Here is a 17944-nt window from a genome sequence, read left to right as displayed (position 1 = left end):
TTGGCGGGGAACAAAGGCACTCACCAGCGCCATCTCCCTCGCCCATCCCCCAGCCAAAATCCCAAAGGGAATCAGTTCCTGCCAGGGAGCTTGCTTGCACCCGGCAAACACCCAACGCTGTGCTTCTGCAGATCCATCCCTCTGGCGGGTCTGACTCCCTCCTGGTGCCACAGGGCCCCTCCCAAAGCAGATCTCCAAAGGAAAAGTGAGCTGAGCCTGCCCCTCCCGCCCCTGTGCACCTTGCCGATCCACCCCAGCTATTACGCCAGATCCCCAGCACCACAAGCCTGGCAGTGTGCAAGTAGCCCAGATGGGCCACGCCACCCCACAGTGAATCCCGCCCCTAGGAGAGGGGAAGAGAAGGCACACACCAGTCTGACTGTGGCCCCAGCGGTGGGCTGGGGGCAGACATCAGGTCTGACTGCGGCCCCGCCCACCAATGCAAGTTATTCAAGACAGCACATGGGAAGTGTCCCGCAGTCCCACACCACTCCAGGGACTATCCAAAATGACCAAACGGAAGAATTCCCCTCAGAAAAACGTCCAGGAAATAACAACAGCTAACGAACTGATCAAAAATGATTTAAACAATATCACAGAAAGTGAATTTAGAATAATAGTCATAAAATTAATTGCTGGGCTTGAAAACAGTATAAAGGACAGCAGAGAATCTCTTGCTACAGAGAACAAGGGACTAAGGAACAGCCAGGAGGAGCTAAAAAATGCTATCAATGAACTGCAAAATAAGATGGAGACAACTACGGCTCGGATTGAAGAGGCAGAGGAGAGAATAGGTGAACTAGAAGATACAATTATGGAAAAAGAAGAAGCTGAGAAAAAGAGAGATAAAAAATCCAGGAGTTTGAGAGGAAAATTAGAGAACGAAGTGATGCACTAAAGAGAAATAATCTACACATAATTAGTATTCCAGAGGAGGAAGAGAGAGGGAAAGGTGCTGAAGGGATACTTGAGGAAATAACAGCTGAGAACTTCCCGGATCTGGGGAAGGAAAAAGGCATTGAAATCCAAGAGGCACAGAGAACTCCCTTCAGAAGTAACTTGAATTGATCTTTTGCATGACATATCATAGTGAAACTGGCAAAATACAAGGATAAAGAGAAAATTCTGAAAGCAACTAGAGATACACGTGCTCTAACATATAAAGGGAGACCTATAAGACTTGTGACTGATCTCTCTTCTGAAACTTGGCAGGACAGAAAGGAATGGCAGGAGATCTTCAAAGTGATGAACAGAAAAATTATGCAGCTGAGAATCCTTTATCCAGCAAGTCTGTCATTTAGAATAGAAGGAGAGATAAAGGTCTTCCCAAACAAACAAAAACTGAAGGAATTCGTCACCACTAAACCAGCCCTACAAGAGATCCTAAGGGGGATCCTGCGAGACAAAGTACCTGAGACATTGCAACAAGCATGAAACCTACAGACATCACAATGACTCTAAACCCATATCTTTCTATAATAACACTGAATGTAAATGGACTACATGCACCGACCAAAAGACATAGGGTATCAGAATGGATAAAAAAACAAGACCCATCTATTTGCTGTCTACAAGAGACTCATTTTAGACCTGAGGACACTTTCAGATTGAAAGTGAGGGAATGGAGAACTATTTATCATGCCACTGGAAGTCAAAAGAAAGCTGGAGTAGCCATACTTACATCACACCAACTAGACTTTAAATTAAAGGCTGTAACAAGAGATGAAGAAGGGCATTATATAATAATCACAGGGTCTATCCATCAGGAAGAGCTAACAATTATAACTGTCCATGCGCCGAATACAGGAGCCCCCAAATATATAAAACAATTACTCACAAACATAAGCAACCTTATTGACAAGAATGTGGTCATTGCAGGGGACTTTAACACCCCACTTACAGAAATGGATAGATCATCTAGACACATGGTCAATAAAGAAACAAGGGCCCTGAATGATACATTGGATCAGATGGACTTGACAGATATATTTAGAAGTCTGCATCCCAAAGCAACAGAATATACTTTCTTCTCGAGTGCACATGGAACATTCTCCAAGATAGATCACATACTGGGTCACAAAACAGCTCTTCATAAGTATACAAAAATTGAGATCATACCATGCATACTTTCAGACCACAATGCTATGAAGCTTGAAATCAACCACAGGAAAAAGTCTGGAAAACCTCCAAAAGCATGGAGGTTAAAGAACACCCTACTAAAGAATGAATGGGTCAACCAGGCAGTTAGAATAGAAATTAAAAAATATATGGAAACAAATGAAAATGGAAATACAACAATCCAAATGCCTGAGATGCAGCGAAGGCACTCTTGAGAGGAAAATACATCGCAATCCAGGCCTATCTCAAGAAACAAGAAAAATCCCGAATACAAAATCTAAAAGCACACCTAAAGGAAATAGAAGCAGAACAGCAAAGGCAGCCTAAATCCATCAGAAGAAGAGAAATAATAGATATCAGAGCAGAAATAAACAATATAGAATCTAAAAAAAATGTAGATCACATCAACGAAACCAAGAGTTGGTTTTTTGAAAAATAAACAAAATTGATAAACCTCTAGCCAGGCTTCTCAAAAAGAAAAGGGAGATGACCCAAATAGATAAAATCATGAATGAAAATGGAATTATTACAACCAATCCCTCAGAAATACAAGCAATTATCAGGGAATACTATGAAAAATTATATGCCAACAAATTGGACAACCTGGAAGAAATGGACAAATTCCTAAACACCCACACTCTTCCAAAACTCAATCAGGAGGAAATAGAAAGCTTGAACAGACCCATAACCAGTGAAGAAATTAAATCAGTCATCAAAATCTCCCAACAAATAAGAGTCGAGGACCAGATGGGTTCCCTGGGGAGTTCTACCAGACATTTAAAGCAGAGATAATACCTATCCTTCTCAAGCTATTCCAAAAAATAGAAAGGGAAGGAAAACTTCCAGACTCATTCTATGAAGTCAGTATTACTTTGATTGCTAAACCAGACAGAGACCCAATAAAAAACGAGAACTACAGGCCAATATCCCTGATGAATATGGATGCAAAAATTCTCCATAAGATATTAGCAAATCAAATTCAACAGCATATAAAAAGAATTATTCACCATGATCAAGTGGGATTCATTCCTGGGATGCAGGGCTGGTTCAACATTCGCAAATCAATCAATGTGATACATCACATTAATAAAAGAAAAGATAAGAACCCTATGATCCTGTCAATCAATGCAGAAAAGGCGTTTAACAAAATTCAGCACACTTTCTTAATAAAAACCCTCGAGAAAGTTGGGATAGAAGGAACATACTAAAGATCATAAAAGCTATTTATGAGAAGCCCACAGCTAACATCATCCTCAAAGGGGAGAAACTGAGAGCTTTTTTCCCGAGATCAGGAACACGACAGGGATGCCCACTCTTACCGCTGTTGTTTAACATAGTGTTGGAAGTTCTAGCATCAGCAATCAGACAACAAAAGGAAATCAAAGGCATCAAAATTGGCAAAGATGAAGTCAAGCTTTCACTTTTTGCAGATGACATGATACTATACATGGAAAACCCGATAGACTCCACCAAAAGTCTGCTAGAACTGATACATGAATTCAGCAAAGTCGCAGGATACAAAATCAATGTACAGAAATCAGTTGCATTCTTATACACTAAAAATGAAGCAACAGAAAGACAAATAAAGAAACTGATCCCCTTCACAATTGCACCAAGAAGCATAAAATACCTAGGAATAAACCTGACCAAAGATGTAAAAGATCTGTATGCTGAAAACTATAGAAAGCTTATGCAGGTAATTGAAGAAGATATAAAGAAATGGAAAAACATTCCGTGCTCATGGGTTGGAAGAATAAATATTGTCATAATGTCAATACTACCCAAAGCTATCTACACATTCAATGCATCCCAACCAAAATTGCACCAGCATTCTTCTCAAAGCTAGAACAAGCAATCCTAAAATTCATATGCAACCACAAAAAGCCCCGAATAGCCAAAGTAATTTTGAAGAAGACCAAAGCAGAAGTCATCACAATCCCAGACCTTAGCCTCTACTACAAAGCTGTAATCACCAAGACAGCATGGTATTGACACAAAAACAGACACATAGACCAATGGATAGAATAGAAACCCCAGAACTAGACCCACAAAAGTATGGCCAACTCATATTTGACAAAGCAGGAAAGAACATCCAATGGAAAAAAAGGCAGTCTCTTTAACAAATGGTGCTGGGAGAACTGGACAGCAACATGCAGAAGATTAAAACTAGACCACTTTCTCACACCATTCACAAAAATAAACTCAAAATGGTTAAAGGACCTGAATGTGAGACAGGAAACCATCAAAACCCTAGAGGAGAAAGCAGGAAAAGACCTCTCTGACCTCAGCCGCAGCAATTTCTTACTTGACACATCCCCAAAGGCCAGGGAATTAAAAGCAAAAATGAACTACTGGGACTACTTTTTATGAAGATAAAAAGCTTCTGCACAGCAAAGGAAACAACCAACAAAACTAAAAGGCAACCAACGGAATGGGAAAAGATATTTGCAAATGACATATCGGACAAAGGGCTAGTATCCAAAATCTATAAAGAGCTCACCAAACTCCACACCCGAAAAACAAACAATCCAGTGAAGAAATGGGCAGAAAACATGAATAGACACTTCTCTAAAGAAGACATCTGGATGGCCAATAGGCACGTGAAAAGATGCTCAACGTCGCTCCTCATCAGGGATATACAAATCAAAACCACACTCAGATATCACCTCACACCAGTCAGAGTGGCCAAAATGAACAAATCAGGAGACTATAGATGCTGGAGAGGATGTGGAGAAACGGGAACCCTCTTGCACCGTTGGTGGGAATACAAACTGGTACTGCCGCACTGGAAAACAGTGTGGCGGTTCCTCAAAAAATTAAAAATAGACCTAACCTATGACTCAGCAGTAGCACTGCTAGGAATTTACCCAAGGGATACAGGAGTACTGATGCATAGGGGCACTTGTACCCCAATGTTTATAGCAGCACTCTCAACAATAGCCTAATTATGGAAAGAGCCTAAATGTCCATCAACTGATGAATGGATAAAGAAATTGTGGTTTATATACACAATGGAGTACTGCGTGGCAATGTGAAAGAATGAAATATGGCCCTTTGTAGCAACATGGATGGAACTGGAGAGTGTTATGCTAAGTGACATAAGCCATACAGAGAAAGACAGATACCATATGGTTTCACTCTTATGTGGATCCTGAGAAACTTAACAGAAACCCATGGGGGAGGGGAAGGAAAAAAAAAAAAAAAGAGGTTAGAGTGGAAGACAGCCAAAGCCTAAGACACTTTTAAAAACTGAGAACAAACTGAGGGTTGATGGGGGGTGGGAGGGAGGAGAGGGTGGGTGATGGGTATTGAGGTGGGCACATTTTGGGATGAGCACTGGGTGTTGTATGGAAACCAATTTGACAATAAACGTCATATATTGAAAAAAAATAAAAGTAAAAAAAAATAAAAGAAAATAATTTCCCACTATTAAAATTGATATATTCCATTATAAAGAATAGAATTATTGAATTTTGATGTAAACATATGACACAAATTACTGATTAAAAAGTACAGCTTTCATAAGAAGTAATCAAACTTAAATAAGTGACCTGTTATTGTTCTTCCCTTACAAAAAAAACCCCAAAAAACAAAAAACAAAACTAGATAGATATATAGATAGATGAACAGAACAAATTTAGGATATTTATCATTTTAAGAAGCCCTTGGTGAGGTCTTATTTAAAGTGTGCTATTGTCTTGCTTCATGTATGAAGCATATATTTCTTTCATATATCATAAAGGTAGGATTGATCCAGCTTCTGAGCTAGTGTCTTGACAAATTGTGGATGATTTAAAACTAGTGATTGTTACTTGAAGATGACAGAATAGGGATCTCAAAGTAGTCAGTAGCACCACCCCTGACTTTCTAATACAATTCTGCATCCTATTTCTGAACTACAGATCTTCATTCTGATTCAAGAATATTTTCAAGAAAGAAAAGACAGGGGCACCTGGGTGGCTCAATCTGTTGAGCATCCAACTTCGGCTCAGGTCATGATCTCGCTGTCCGTGAGTTCAAGCCCCACGTCGGGCTCTGTGCTGACAGCTCAGAGCCTGGAACCTGTTTCAGATTCTGTGTCTCCCTCTCTCTCTGCCCCTCCCCCACTCATGCTCTGTATCTGTCTCTGTCAATAATAAATAAACATTTAAAAAATAAAAAAAAGAAAGAAAGAAAAGACACAATACAGAACAAAAGGGGAAAATGTTATATACAAAATTTTCTTCTCCAAATGGAAGAATGTGATTTGCCATTGCCCTAGAATACATTTAACCTAGACTCTTTATAGTGGATCTGAATAAAGAGTGTGGATGTTGAAATCTTCAATTAGTAGAAGGCTGTAGGTTCTTTGAGTAGTGAAATGTCAGACTGACTGGTGAAAGTCCTCAAGAGACTGTATAGGTAGTCAGAGGCATTATACTAGAGATAGTTCAAGGTAATGCATTAATATAGAAGTAATCAAAATTTTTATAGAGAAAATAGTCTTGGTTTATCCACTAAAAACACGGGAAATAGATTCTACTGTTATGATTTGGCAATGCTCCTTGAAGAGCAGGTAGACACAGCAATCACTGAGTCTGACATGAATCTAAAAGCCAGCACCTTCAGTAAAAAACAAAAACAAGCAAACAAAAAACAAATAGCAAATAACAACTACTGGAACCACTTCAGCAGTCCAACAATTGAAATTAACTTTGTAAAGGAGGCAATGAGACCTTCAAAGTAGACATCTCTAAAAGCATCATTATGGCCAGAGATGCATTGTAGATAATTCTACAAATCCAGCTGATCTGTTAAGACAAGAATGTTCTCTATGAGTTTGTATGCTCCAAACATACTCTGAAGTGGGTCTCTGGCATCTCTAGGATGATCAGAGCATGCTGTGTTACCACTAATAAAGAAGGCTTTGCAGTTAAGTCAACAGATCCATTCCATCAGTAGTTCTTGGAAATGTTCTCGGTCTAAACCTGTGGTCTTCATTAAGTTCTTATAATTGAATACCACCTGGAGGGATGTGTGTGTGTGTGTGTGTGTGTGTGTGTTCATGTGTGTGTGTGTTCATGTGTAAGTAATCTTTGAATAAGTACATAGTGTGTTCAGCTAATTTCCATTGTTAGAAATAGCAGTGCTGGATCCAGTTTCATGATTTTTATATTGATTTTGTCTCTTCTCACCTTCTCCTTTGAAAATAAGCTAAGAATGTTAGCCATCAGCCAACACTTATTGGCCACCTATATCAGGACTACATCATGCAAAAGTACAAGAGGGCATACTATCATATTTCTTACTCTGTGTACTCCTGCTAAAATGGGGAAGTAAACACCCTCAACTTTGGGTCTGTTGTCCCTGGCAAACAGAGGTATTTTACACATGCAGAAACTAATGAAACATTTCCTTTTCTCTGTATGTGGTATAGGTCAATTGAGAAGGATGTATGTGTTCTGTAAGGTTATTATATATATGTCCAGTCATCTATCTACTAATAAATATCCTTATTGTTCTCCTGCATTGATGTGATCTCACATTCTCTCCTCACTCCTTATTTCTGAAGGTGGTTATAGGCACACAGAACAAATAGGCTGCAGAATTTCAAAGGCATAGTAGGTTGGTAAGACACAGAAATAGGGGACCTAGGTCCTGAAGGAAGGATGGGATCTTGACCGAGAATATAGGAGCAGAGGCCATTAGGCCTCCTGGAGGTATCAACCGATGTTGAATTGGAGAATTATGAGAAATTCGTTGAGGACCAGCTGCAGATGTCAGCAGAAATTATTAAATCTGAAGAAATATCTGGTGAAGATTTTCTTCACTGGACATTTCTGCACTCATGTGTTCCTTCATTTTTGTGAGCAACCTAATAAAAGACATATTCATATTCCAGTTTAAAAGAGTACAAGGAATAAAAATATATATTCTATTTTTCCCCAAATTAGAATTCCCTTGCTAAATTTCATATTAAATTCAGATAATTAAATCTCTATACTTGGAGATAATTAAATCAAATACTTGGAGACTGAAGAACATCCCACTAAAGAATGAATGGGCTAACCAAGAAGTTAAAGAGTAAATTAAAAGTATATGGAAGCCAATGAAAATGATAACACCACAAACCAAAACCTCTGGGACACAGCAAAGGCGGTCGTAAGAGGAAAGTATATAGCAATCCAGGCCTTCCTAAAGAAGGAAGAAAGATCTCAGATATACAACCTAACCTTACGCCTTAAGGAGCTGGAAAAGGAACAGCAAATAAAACCCAAAACCAGCAGAAGATAGGGAATAATAAAGATTAGAGCAGATATTAATGCTATCAAAACCAAAAAACCAGTAGAACAGATCAACGAAACCAGAAGCTGGTTCTTTGAAAAAATTAACAAAATTGATAAACAACTAGCCAGTTTTATCACAATGAAAAAGGAAAGGACCCAAATAAATAAAATCAAGAATGAAAGAGGAGCGATCACAACCAACACAGCAGAAATAAAAACAATAATAAGAGAATATTATAAGCTATTATATGCCAATAAAATGGGCAATCTGGAAAAAAGGGACAAATACCTAGAAACATATACACTACCAAAACTGAAACAGGAAGAAATAGAAAATTTGAACAGACCCATAACAAGTAAGGAAATCGAATTAGTAACCAAAAATCTGCCAAGAGGCCAGGGCCAGATTGCTTTCCAGGGGAATTCTACCAAACATTTAAGGAAGAGTTAACACCTATTCTCTTGAAGCTTTTCCAAAAAATAGAAATGGAGGGAAAACTTCCAAACTCTTTCTATGAAGCCAGCATTCCAAACCAGACAGAGGCCCCACTAAAAAGGAGAACTATAGACCAATTTCTCTGATGAACATGGATGCAAAAATCCTCAACAAGATATTAGCCAACTGGCTCCAACAATACATTAAAAAAATTATTCACCACGACCAAGCGGGATTTATACTTGGGATGCAGGGCTGGTTCAATATCCACAAAACAATCAATGTGATTCATCACATCAGTGAAAGAAAGGACAAGAACCATATGATCCTCAATAGATGCGGAGAAAGCATTTGACAAAATACAGCATCCTTTCTTGATAAAAACCCTCAAGAAAGTAGGGTTAGAAGGATCATACCTCACGATCATAAAAGCCATATGCAAAAGACCCAACACTAATATCATCCTCAATGGGGAAAAATTGAGAGCTTTCCCCGTAAGGTCAGGAACAAGACAGGGGTGTCCACTCTTGCCACTGTTACTTAACATAGTATTGGAAGTCTTAGCTTCTGCAATCAGACAACACACAGAAATAAAATGCATCTAAATCAGCCAGGAGGAGGTCAAATTTTCACTTTTCGCAGATGCCATGATACTCTTTATGGAAAACCAAAAGATTCCACCAAAAAACTGCTAGAACTGATTCACGATTTCAGCAAAGTTGCAAGATATAAAATCAATGCACAGAAATCGGTTGCATTCCTATACACCAAAAATGAAGCAACAGAAAGAGAAATCAAGGAATCAATCCCACTTAGAGTTGCACAAAAAACTATAAAATACCTAGGAATAAATCTAACCAAAGAAGTAAAAAATCTATACACTTAAAACTATACAAAGCTTATGAAAGAAATTGAAGAAGACACACAAAAAAAAGGAAAAATATTCCATGCTCCTGGATAGGAAGAACAAATATTGTTAAAATGTCAATACTCCCAAAACAATCTACATATTCAATGCAATCCCTATCAAGATAATACCAGCATTCTTCACAGAGCTAGAACAAATAATCCTAAAATTTGTATGGAACCAGAAAAGACCTCGAATAGCCAAAGCAATCTTGAAAAAGAAAACCAAATCAGGAGGCATCACAATCCCAGACTTCAACCTATACTACAAATCTGTAATCATCAAGACAGTATGATACTGCCACAAAAACAGACACTCAGATCAATGGAACAAAATAGAGAACCCAAAAATGGACCCATAAACAGATGGCCAACTAATCTTTGACAAAGCAGGAAAGAATATCCAATGGAATAAAGACAGTCTCTTCAAGTGGTGTTGTGAAAACTGGATAGCGACATGCAGAAAAATGAACCTGGACTACTTTCTTACACCATACACAAAAATAAACTCAAACTGGATGAAACTCCTCAAAGCAAGACAGGAAGCCATCAAAATCCTCGAGGAGAAAACAGGCGAAAACCTCTTTGATCTTGGCCGCAGCAACTTCTTACTCAACATGTCTCCGGAGGCAAGGGAAACAAAAGCAAAAATTAACTATTGGGACCTTATTAAAATAAAAAGCTTCTGCACAGCGAAGGAGATAATCAGCAAAACTAAAAGGCAACCAACGGAGTAGGAGAGGATATTCACAAACGACACATCAGACAAAGGGTTAGTATCCAAAATCTATAAAGAACTGATCAAACACAACACTCAAAAAACAAATAATCCACTGAAGAAATGGGCAAAAGACATGAATAGACATTTCTCCAAAGAAGACATCCAGACGGCCAACCAACACATGAAAAAATGTTCAACTTCACTCATAATCAGGGAAATACAAATCCTAACCACAATGAGATACCACCTCACCCCTGTCAGAATGGCTAACATTGACAACTCAGGCAAGAACAGATGTTGGTGAGGATGCAGAAAAAGAGGATCTCTTTTGCATTGTTGGTGGGAATGCAAGCTGGTACAGCCACTCTGGAAAACAGTATTAATGGAAAAATTAAAAATAGAACTACCCTATGACCCAGCAATTGCACTACTAGGTATTTATCCAAGGAATACAGGGATTCTGTTTCAAAGGGGCACATGCACCCCAATGTTTATAGCAGCACTATCAACAATAGCCACAGTATGGGAAGAGCCCAAATGTCCATCGATAGATGAATGGATAAAGACACACACAATGGAGTATTACTCAGCAATCAAAAAGAATGAAATCTTGCCATTTGCAACTACATGGATGGAACTAAAGGGTATTATGCTAAGCGAAATTAGTCAGTCAGAGAAAGACAAATATCATATGACTTCACTCACATGAGGACTTTAAGACACAGAACAAACATAGTGAAGGGAAGCAAAAATAATATAAAAACAGGGAGGAGAACAAAACATAAGAGACTCTTAAATATGGAGAACAAACAGAGGGTTAATGGAGGGGTTGTGGGAGGGGAAATGGGCTAAATGGGTAAGGGGCACTAAGGAATCTACTCTTGATTGGATGTAAATTTAAAAAATAAAATTAAAAAAAAATAAACAAACATTAACAAAATAATAAAACTTCTAGCCCTTTCATATTACAACTTTTGGTATCTTTTTTTATTACATGGAGAATCCAATAAATTGCTTCTTAAGAACTTGGAAATGTTATGGTCTACAATACATATTTGGTTAGAACATAAAGATATAGATTCACTTAACACACTTAAATCTGTACTACTAGACTAAAATGTCATTAAATGTATTTGCAGACAATGTAACAATCACAAGGGGATTTTACCATGCAGTGCAGGTCTGACCATCAAAGAGAGAGGCAAGAAAGATTAACAGGAAAATGATCATGCAGGTGTAAGAAAGTTTTGTCCAGGCCAATGAAAGATCTGTCAGAAGAGTCTTTCATGTCATGGGAATTGCCCTAGTATCCTTCACACTGATTCAATGACTCCTCAGAGTGGATTAATATATACAAGGTGATGGAATCAGAGTGTTGCAGCTAGAGTCGTCAGTCAACTACAGTCTCCCAAATAGGAGCTCTGAAAGGAACATTTTCATGGCCACCATGCCAAGTCATGTGGACTTTGAGTATATACATGTGTTGTTTGCTTTTCAATTTAAATGAATATATTGGCATTCTTAAGTTAATACAAAGGAAGAGAATGAATTAGCCATGTACTCCTCAGTAATCTGGTTTTTCTTATATGCATCAATGATAATTAATTAATTTTATATTTGTCATTTGAAATTGTTCAAATGTGTGCTTTCAAAAGATCCAGGGGCACCTGCGTGTCTCAGTCAGTTGAGTGTCCGACCGGCTCAGGTCATGATCTCACAGCTTTGAGCTCGAGCCCCGCATCAGGCTCTGTGCTGACAGCTCAGAATCTGGAGCCTCTTCAGATTCTATGTCTTTCTCTCTCTTTCTCTGCCCCTCCCCTGCTTGCACTCTGTCTCTATTTGTCTCTCAAAAATAAATAAACATTAAAAAATTTTTTTAATAAAAAAAAAAATAAAAGACCCATTCTACCTGAACTTTGACAAAATGTAATATCTGGGCGTGAAAAGCTAAGGAATAGATTGTAGATAATGATTTACCAGGATTACTGTTACTGCCCTGTGAGCCCTCCTAGAAGAGATGTTGATGATGACCTTTTCATGGTGCATATCTTTGCTGTGATATTGACCAATTGTGAAGATTGCTTGTTTTTCTTGTTAGAATTTTTATACCCGAGACTGCCATAGAATCATTGTATCAACTTTAGAAAAAGCCAAAGATATAATTGAGCCTGGCCTTCTAGTTGTAGGGGAGAGACCCAAAGATCTTCACTTATTAAATCAGTTATATAGTGAATTGAGGGCAGAAGTGTCACTAAAACTCATAACTCCTATTTCCTGGCCTGATACCCTTTCTGGTACAGACCTTACTGTAATTCCTTTGTCATTCTAGTTAACCTTCTCAAATTCATGAGTTTTGAATACTGTTTCCTCATAATTCTTATACTTTTATTCTTCACTGATGCATTCATTTAACAAGATTCCCAATTATCAGTTATTTGTGACAGTTCTTTACTGCCACTGAAGCAGCCATAAGCTATGTGTGGATTTTATGCTTTCAAAATGTGACTCATTAAAATTAAGATGTATTCTAAGTGTTCAATGTTAAGAATGAAGGCTTAGATCCCCCCAAAATGTAAAATATCTAAAAATACTATAGATTACTCAAATGATAATATTTTTTATATATTGGATTAAACAAAATGGATTCTTAAAATTATGGGGTTCCTAGGTGGCTCAGTTGGCTAAGTGTCCGACTTTGGCTCAGGTCACCATCTCACAGTTCATGGGTTTGAGCTCTGCGTCCAGCTCTGTGCTGACAGCTCAGAGCCTGGAGCCTGCTTTGGATTCTGGGTCTCCCTCTCTTTCTGTTCTTCCCCTATTCATGCTCTGTCTCTCTCTGTCTCTCAAAAATAAATAAAAGTTAAAAAAAAATTAAATTAAGTTTACTTGCTTCTTTTTAATGTTTAATGTGACTACTAGAAAATTTAAAAATAAATATGTGGGGCACCTGGGTGGCTCAGTTCGTTGATATCAACTCAGATCTTGATCTCAGGGTCGTGAGTTCAGGCCCCGCATTGGGCTCTGCACTGGGCATGAGGCCCACTTAAAATAATAATAACAATTAATAATAATAATAATAAATATGTGCCTCACATTTTTATTGAACAGAGCTAGTATAGAATATTGCCATGGGTCATTTATTCATTGATTCAATGAGTATGCAGTAAAGCCCCCCAAGTTGTTAAGTACTGTGCATACACAAAATGTCTTCTATTGTATAAATGCGATGTTTTGTTCTTCTCATTTTAGGTGAGATGATTTAAGTTATTTTAGAATGGGAAAATTATTCTCATCATCATTAATTTTACGTAGTTTTAGATAAGGTTGGAACTCAAAGGCATGCTATCATCCCTCTTGGAGCTAAAGTTATCTGAGAAATAAGATCAGGTTTACACAATACTATTGAACTTCTTTTCTTGAGGAAAGTATGGGTCGGCCAGGTCTACAAATGCCTGACCTTTTATTTGTGGACTAAAAATAGTTTCCTTGCTTCTCTGATACCAAGTCAAGCTATGAGCGCGATTTTGGATTATCATCTTGTTTGTGGCTGCTATGTCACTTGTTCTAGTTCTTTCCTTCCTTTTCAGTGAAGGTTTCCCTCTTCCAGAGACATCACTTTTAGAAAGAGTAAACAGGGATGAACTAAGGACAACTAAGTTGCCCAGATGGAGGAGATAATAGAAAACTGTTCTATATTTTTATCATCTGGATTTTTCCATAATATTTTTTATGATGGCATATATGAAATCACAGTCATATAGTTATCCTTAGGAGGACATTAAACTTTTAAGAACAGTTAATAAAAAAAATGCCTGATGTAGAAATCCATAATAAACTATGAATTGTTGAAATTAAGCACCTTGCAAAGGGAAAAACGTTGAGGAAAAAAATGAAGAACATATAATGCAATTATCTCCATAAAATTAGAGAAAAGCCTATTAGATTTTGAAACTGAATTAAAGAAATTGTCACTTCAAGAGGAAAGACCCCTATGTAGCAAGTCTTCTTACTCTTTTTGAACTTATGACATGGAGCTTATAAAAAGCTAGCAGATGACATGACAAAATACTATATTTACTTGTTTCAAATATATATGGTGATGGAAGAAGAATCCAGAAACTTTGTGCTCCTAAATAGGATAAATTAGAAGACTAAATAAGCTGACCCCAAACAATGAATATTAAAAAAGTGATTGAGGGCTTTACTTAATCATATGGCTCACCTCGGTGACACTTGAAGAGACAATCTCACTTTTGAAACAACGGGTTAATTGAATTTCTCTGTTATGAGAGTTTTATAACTCAAGTAGCTCCCTGTGACAGATAAAACCAAAAGTCATAAGTCTCTTAAGATAAATTCCATGGTTATTCTGTTTATTATGTACCTTAAGGGGTTAGAAATATTTCTCTGTGATAGCTTTACATTTAAAAAAAAAAAGAAGGAAATGGAAAGGTATGCTGCTAGTTTTGTGGTCATAGTAATATAAATCATACAAAGTTTTTTGATTTCCCCTTACTTCTTTGGAAAGTTATTCACGGTGCTACTTTACTTGTAGGCTAGTCTGCCTTATGCTAGAAGATTGTCCCGCAAAAGTGAAAACAGACTAGTTTGTTTGTTCACTGCACATATGGTATTGAGGGCATGTTTTAAGTCTATGAAAATTAATATAGTTTCTTCTTGTCTTACCAGCACTGCTAAGAACAAAACATTGGAATGAGTCACCATCATCAGAGGTGCTGCCACCTAGTGAATGGAGTCTGAACTGAGGAAGGTCCTATTTCTTGAACAAATGGTGATAGAAATCTGGACAATGATATGCAAAAAATGAAATAAAATAAAATAAAATAAAATATCTAGGCGCAGACCTTATACTCTTTCCAAGTTAACTTAAAATGATCCATAGATCTAACTGCAAAATGCAAACATTAAAATTCCTAGAAAATAATAATGGGGAGCAAAATATACTGCCCCCAAATATGTCATTTTGACATATTGATTATTTTAAGTTACCTGAGAAACAGCTGGTGGAAGAAGGACATTCTGACTCCCCTCCTTTGTTCCCTTGAAAGCAGGAAATAAATGTCTGTGAAAGGTGCCCTCTGTAACAGGAGAGTAAAAGGTATTCTTATCACTAGAGATAGGTAATTCAAGTTTGTGAAGGCTATATAAACAAACCTTGTTACTTCTTCATTAATTTGCTACCCCAAGCCCAAAGCCCTTTGTTCTTTCAATTTTTCATAAATGTATTCTTTATTTGTCTAAGAAGCATAAAAGCTTCCTGCTTTGGTCACTTCTTTGAGCCTCATATACATATGAAATGAAATTTGTTTTTCTCTTGTTAGTCTGTCTTATGTCAACTTAATAAATAGACCAGCCAAAGAACATAAAAAAGAAGAAGGGAAATGTTTTCCTTCTCTACAGTGACATAGGAGAAAATCTAGATGATTTTGGTATGTTGATTCATTTTTACATACAATACTAAAGACATGCTCCATGAGAGAAATAATTGATAAACAGGCCACCATTAAAATAAAAAACTTCTCTGCAAAAGACAATATTGAGAGAATTTGAAGACAAGTCATAGACAGGGAGAAAATATTTGCAAAACTCGTATCTGAAGAACTGTTACCCAAAATATACAAATAAATCTTAAAACTCAACAATAAGAAAGCAAAAAATTTAATTAAAAAATAAGCCAAACGCTGTACAGACGCCTCATCAAAGAAGATATCTACATGGCAACATGCAGAAGAGAACATGCTCCCCAAAAAATGTCACTAGGAAAATGATAGCTAAAACAATAAGATACCATTATACAGATTTTAGAATGCCCCAAATCTGGAACACTGACAACACCAAATGCTGGTGAGGATGTACAATACAAACTCTCATTCATTGCAGGTGGGAATATGAAATGGTAGAGCCACTTTGGAAAACAGGGCAGTTGTTTTTACAAAACTGAACATACTCTTACCATACATTCCAGCAATCATGCTCTTTGGTATTTACACAAAGGAGCTGAAAGCTTATGCCCACACAAAATCTACACCAGGCAGCTTTATTCATTATTGCCAAAACTTGGAAGCAACCAAAATGTCCTTCAGTAAACAAATGGATAAATAAACTGTGGTACCTTCAGACAATGAAATATCATTTAGCACTAAAAATAAATGAGCTATCAAGACATGAAAAGAAGCTTAAACACATATTACTAAGTGAAAGAAGTCAATCTGAAAAGGCTACATTCTGTGTGATTCCAACTATATGACATTCTGAGAAAGGCAAAAATATGGAGACAATAAAAATAACAATTGTTGCCAGGGGTAAGGAGGAGGTGAGAGAGATGAATAGGCAGAACACAGAGGATTTTCAGGACAATTAAAATATTCTGTATGATATTATAATAATGAGTGTATGTCATACATTTGTCCAATCCACAGAATGTAGGAGTGAAACATAAGGTAAACTATGGACTTTAGGTGATTATGATGTATCACTGTAGATTCATCATTGGTTAAAAAAAAATAAAGGCAGTTCTAGGGAGTGATGTTGATAATAGAGGAGATTATGCATATGTGGAGTCAGAGGGCATATGGAAAATCTTTTTACTGCCTTCCTAATTTTGTTGTAAACCTAAAACTACTCTAAAAAATAGTTTGAAAATATAATAAAAATAAAATAACAAATATATAAAATAAGAAGGAACCATCAAAGCCCTAAAGCCCAATTTTCAAAGTTAACCCATTCTCCAACATCAAGCCAATTAAAAAAACTAATAATGAAGATACAGATCTCCCATTGTTAAACTTTCCCTTCAAGTTCCAGAAAAGTCTTTTTAATTCCTGGGGGGCAGGGGTAGGTCATGTTGAGAAAAATCATAAAGAAATATCCTCTAAATTGGCATAGTTAATAAAGATGGACCTTGCTGCAAACTAATGGGGCCCTCCTTTTTGAAGAAAATATAAATTCCCTTCTTTTTGCTCATTAATGGAAATTGAGCTATGCCAATTTTTTTTGTCAGGGGAATCAAGAGTTTATTATTTCTGTCACACCAAGGATTTATATCTCCAAAGTCTAGGATAGTTTCCTCCAAAGCAACTCATTTCTGAAGTGCTGGGTGTAGCTTGGCAACGTTTTGGTTTTGCTCAGAACATGTTGCCTCACTGCTCAGATTAAGGCACCAAGGGATGAAAGGGAGGGTTTGAAGTGGGAAGAGAAGCCCAGTTACATGCCGTATCCTGTCTGGCACATAAATACTGAAATTCAGTTTGGCTACTGTAGTTAATCTGACCAATACGATAATTTGAACACATAGTTGGTACAATAGCTTTTATGCCCTACTCTTCCAACAATCTGAGATCTTGCCAACAAGCTAAGGGAAACTTTTGAAAAATGTACTTATCTGTAAATTGGGGCCCACCTGTAATCTTAGTATGGACATGCACTATGATGGCATTGACATAGCTGTGGCGTGGACCCTACTGTCAAACAGAGCTA

The sequence above is a fragment of the Panthera uncia genome, chromosome D4, assembly GCF_023721935.1.
Source record: "Panthera uncia isolate 11264 chromosome D4, Puncia_PCG_1.0, whole genome shotgun sequence".
Classification (NCBI taxonomy): domain Eukaryota; kingdom Metazoa; phylum Chordata; class Mammalia; order Carnivora; family Felidae; genus Panthera; species Panthera uncia.
This window is presented reverse-complemented; position numbering follows the sequence as displayed.